Source organism: Physeter macrocephalus, chromosome 16, assembly GCF_002837175.3.
Source record: "Physeter macrocephalus isolate SW-GA chromosome 16, ASM283717v5, whole genome shotgun sequence".
Classification (NCBI taxonomy): Eukaryota; Metazoa; Chordata; class Mammalia; order Artiodactyla; family Physeteridae; genus Physeter; species Physeter macrocephalus.
In genome coordinates this window covers 45,152,317-45,157,457 of record NC_041229.1, presented here as the reverse complement: position 1 = coordinate 45,157,457, position 5,141 = coordinate 45,152,317, and the positions used below count along the sequence as shown (strand labels likewise).

General features: G+C 35.5%; 1 long non-coding RNA gene across 1 annotated transcript in view; it reads left to right on the top strand.

Annotated features, from left to right (window-relative positions):
• The window catches only part of LOC102974272 (uncharacterized), a 44,952-nt gene that overhangs the window by 35,983 nt on the left and 3,828 nt on the right, over nucleotides 1-5,141 (top strand). The gene's annotated exons all lie outside the window — the stretch shown is intronic.

The window sequence follows — 5,141 nt, the reverse complement described above, 5'->3', positions numbered from 1 at the left end:
GGCCCGCGTACCGCAAAAAAAAAAAAAAAAAAAAAAAAAAAAAAAAGTTGCCTTTCTCTCTCCTTTAAAATAACTGGTGAATTAGAAATGTTGTTATTCATTCCTGCTTGTTATCATGCAAACACTTTAAACAGTTTCTTGTGTTTCTATTGTACTTTTTTTTTTCAGAATAGCAAAAAAGAAAAATAGTCCTTTCCCATGGAGAGCTTAAGCCTACCTTCTCTTTTCAGTTTCTAATTTCTATTGCATTTTTTTTCAAAGTAATCTTTCTGCTATTTATTCAACAACCAAACATTTGTCAAGCACCTACTAGATGGAAGGCACTCTGGTAGGCTCTCTGGGGATTACAAAACTAAATTTAAAAACAATCACTGTCTTTAAGGCCTGTGTATCTCAATGAGGAAGAAAGATATTTATACAGAAACTATGCATACAAATGACCACATAACAGGCCTTATGTGAAAAAAATCTTCAAGTGGGCTAAGGATGCAGCACTGAGCCATGCAGATATTTAAGATCCGTACAGGTAGAAATGAGAAGTGAGGAGGAGGAAACATTGCCTGAAAATTTGAGTAATTATAAAGAGTTAAATTTCAAGATTTTATTGTTCTTGTTTGCACAAAGCTAATGTATAATTTCAATGTGTTGCATTAACTAAATATCAAAGAACGTAGATGGTCCCTCTTCCTTTTGATTTTTTATTTAACCATATTAAGCAGTCTAGCTTATATAAAAATTTTAAGACAAGTAGTTTTAACTTTCCATAATCATCCTACTGTTTGAAATATACCTACTCAGGCGTAATTCTAAAGTTCACACTAGTGTGTACGGGGAATTTTATCTTGGATCTTTCTAATCTGTCACCTACTCAAAAGGCAGAAAGAGATTCCTTTATTGTAAATCCATTGGCCACAAGAATCTAACCCATTCAAGATGGAAGAACTAATTTAGTTACTAGCAGTTTATTTATGGTGCTTTCAGGATTTCTATCTATGAAATAAAGTAAGGTTTTATCCGATGACTAATACACCGGAGGGATAGACCAGTCCTCAGAGTTCTGGAGCAAACCTTTTTTCTCTTTGAAGAGTGTCACAGACTTTTAAGGGTTTGTTACCAAGGGAATATAGTAGAGGGAAAATAGCCCACTGTACAGATTTTGTTAAATCCTAGCTTCCTTCGTTTACTATCATAACTGTCACTTCTTGAGAGAAAAGCTTAGAGAGATCTATCTCTACCATGTTTTGCATTATCATTCCTATAGTTTTTCATAATGTGTGCTGCCAAGAAGAAGCAAGCATTGATTGGATAGAGATTCAGGCTCTAACTCATTAAAAAAAAAAGAGGGGCTCCTTATGAGACTTAGTCATATTTTAATAACAATAATAATAATAATAGAACTTATTGAATACTAATGATGTATCAGATACTGGGCTAAACAGTTTATCACACATCAAGTTTGCAGGCATCATGGTATAAAGAAAAGAGCTCATGTTTTAGGGTCAGGTAAGTTTGAGTTCAAAACTGACTTTTGACTCTTAACTATCTGGGTGCCTTGAACAAGTTGCATATACTCTTTGAGTCTCATTCCCTTATAAGTCTCATTCCATTATCTTTAAGAAAGGTACCAAAATATCTAACAGCTATTATATGTGTAAAACCTCTTCTAAAGCACTTGACACGTAGTGTGTGTTCAATAAATCTACAAGCCTAACAGTAGGTACAAAAAATTTATCCATGCTTTGAATACCATTGTCCTAATATTTCTCACCATGTGGCCTTAGTGTCACCAGTTAGAGGACAGACTATAAATGACTTTTACAAAAAAAGCTAGATTGGGGTACACATTAATCTTGAATCAAAAGACAGAAATTATTGTTAATATTTACAATGCTTTGGTTGCAGCTGAAAAACTAAGTCAGGTGACTTGCTGCTTGCCTCATGGTAGCTTTACATGCATAAAAATTAATTTATTGGGCTTCCCTGGTGGCGCAGTGGTTGAGAGTTCGCCTGCCGATGCAGGGCACACGGGTTCGTGCCCCGATCCGGGAAGATCCCACATGCTGCGGAGCGGCTGGGCCCGTGAGCCATGGCCGCTGAGCCTCTGCGTCCGGAGCCTGTGCTCCGCAACGGGAGAGGCCACAACAGTGAGAGGCCCGCGTTACAGAAAAAAAAAAAAAATTAATTTATTCCACCAGCCCGCTCCATTTTCTTCACCCTCCCTCAGCTGCAGTTTGAAGATCACTAGTAACATTACCTTCTTTAGCTTCTCTGATGTTCCAGACACTCATAAGACATACCACAACCTTTCCTGCCAGACATGAACAAAGCTTTGAAATCAATGACAGTTTTCACAGAACTTTTTTTAAAACCATCCTATGATGAGCAATTAATAGGTTGTCTCCTAATGGGGGCTTGCGTGCAATTAGTGCTAACATTTTATGGGCAATTTTGAATGTTTCTGTTTTTGATCTGGATCCAGCCAAGTACGTTTAAAATCTCTCAGTAATGTTTCATAGTGTTCTGCGTACAGGGAGACCTTGTACATCATTCATTAGCTATGTAGTTTTAAATTTTTTTTCTAATCACTTTTGCTGGTATATAAAATACAAATTGATATTTGTATGCTGAATTTACTAAATTCACTTGCTAATTCTTATAGATTATCTGGAGTGGAGATCCTTTTGGATTTTCCACATCTATAATCATGTTATCCATAAATAATGACAGTTATTTCTTCCTTTCCAATAGTCACACCATTTGTTCTAACTGGATCTCCAGTATATTGTTAAACAAAAAAGGTGATAGTGGGCATCTTAATCTTGTTCCTGATCTCATGGTGCAAACTTCAAAGATTTTACCATTAATTGTGAAGTATACAGTGAAGGTTTGGTAGATGTTCTTTAACATATTAAAGAAGTTTCTTTCTATTTCTAGTATGCTACAAGTTTATAACACAAATGGATGTTGAGAGGTATCCATGCTTTTGTCTGCAACTATTGAGATTATCATATGATTTTCTCCTTTATTTTCTAAATATAGTGAATTATATTGATTTTTGAATATTGAAACAATCTGAAATAAACCCATATTAATCTCACTTGATTCAGTTATCAGCTAATATAATTTAGGATTTTTGCATCTATGTTTATGAGAGATATTAACCTGTAATATTTCTTTCTTATAATGCCCGTATCGGGTTTTGTTATCAAGATTATACTGGCCTAGTAAAATTGGAAGTGTTCCCTTTTTTTCTATTCTCTAATAAAATTTAGCAGAGGTTGGTGTTATTTTTTCCTTAAATGTTTGGAATAATTCACCACTAAACTTATCTGTGCCTGGAGTTTCCTTTGTGGGAAGGTTTTTATTTTGAGACACATTTCTTTACTAGATATAGGACTATTCAATTTTTATAATACATCTGTGTATGTTACAATAAATTGCATTTTAAAGTAACTTACTCTTGGGACTTCCCTGGTGGCACAGCAGTTAAGACTCCAAGCTCCCAGTGCAGGGGGCCCAGGTCTGAGCCCTGGTCAGGGAACTAGATCCCATGTGCATGCTGCAACTAAGAGTTCGAGTGCCACAACTAAGGAGCTGGCAAGCTGCAACTAAGGAGCCAGACTGCCACAAACTAAGACCTGGGGCAACCAAATATATAATAAATAAATAAATACATTTAAAAAAAAATAAATTAAATAACTTACTCATTTTATCAAAATTTCACTATTTGTTAGCAAATGTCTTTCATTATTCTGTCATTTTTATTTCTCTCATATCTGATAATAATGCCCTCACTTTCGTTCCCGATATTATTTGTGCTCACATTTAATCTTCATAACAATTCTATGTAGTTTTCTCACGTTTTCAAAGGAGTAAAGGAATCTCAAAGAGCTAAAAAGCTGCCCGTGTTTAACTAGCTAAAAGGCACAGAGCTAGGACTCAAAGCAAGGTCTGAAGCCTCAAAAGCCTATATTCTTTACAAACACGTCAACACTCATTTCAAACATACATTATAGTCATGACTATGCTGATTTCAGTCCTTTCAGAAAAAAAAAAAATGCATGTAGGGGCAGGGCTTTTGTCCAAGCAAATGGAACAGGAAAAAGATAAATTTACTTTCCTCAGTCTCTAAACACACATTTGACATCAGTGCTGTGAATAATTTTCCACTTAACATGCACCATTATATGCTCTTCAATTTCTCTGAAGAGCTCCTCCCATCCTATTAGAAAATACTGAATTATCCTTTAAGCATCAGCTTCTATTCTGTGAAGGATTTTTTCTGTTCTATTCTTCTACAGTATTCTGTGTCTTTGATTCCATGATGGATTCCTTAACTCTCCCAACAAAATAGATGTCTCTGTTGTATTACCACTGTAGTTACTGAAAAAAACCAAAAAAACTCTCTATTATAGCTTATATACTTATATAATATTGTGAATATGTTTATAAACATCTGCCTCTCCTAATGAACTATCAATCTCTTGAGGATATTAGGAACCATGTCTCCTGCATCTTTCTAGGCCCCGTGTTCAACATAATGACAGAGGAGGTGCTCGGTGAAAACATCTTCATTATTTTATAGGACTAATTATTTTTACATGCTTTTCTTACCTCCCCTAAGAACTTTCTCTCAAGGAATCTACCACAGCAGAACTTTGCTTGGCATGCACTGACTGTGTTCTCTACATATGAAATTTCTCAAAAGTAAGAATAGTTTAAACTTCTTCCATTATTTGAGGCTGCAGTTCTAATTATTTTAAATAATGATACTGATACATGGCTTCAAAAATTGAATCACATTTTAATGTTTACATTTAATTAATTAATGCTTAAACATATGCATTCACAGACTCAATAGCTGTCTATATCATCTCAATTACAGATAATAGCAAAGTCTAAATTTGATCTAAATTTGAGGTTTTACTAAATGTGAGAGTCAAAATAAGTATTTTTCCTTCTCCCCTTCTTACCACTCCTCTCCATTCTCCCCTGTTTTACTAATTACGAACATACTGTGTGATGGACAAACCAAAACTATCTGAGGGGGCTTCCCTGGTGGTGCAGTGGTTGAGAGTCCGCCTGCCGATGCAGGGGACACGGGTTCATGCCCCGGTCCGGGAAGATCCCACATGCCGCGG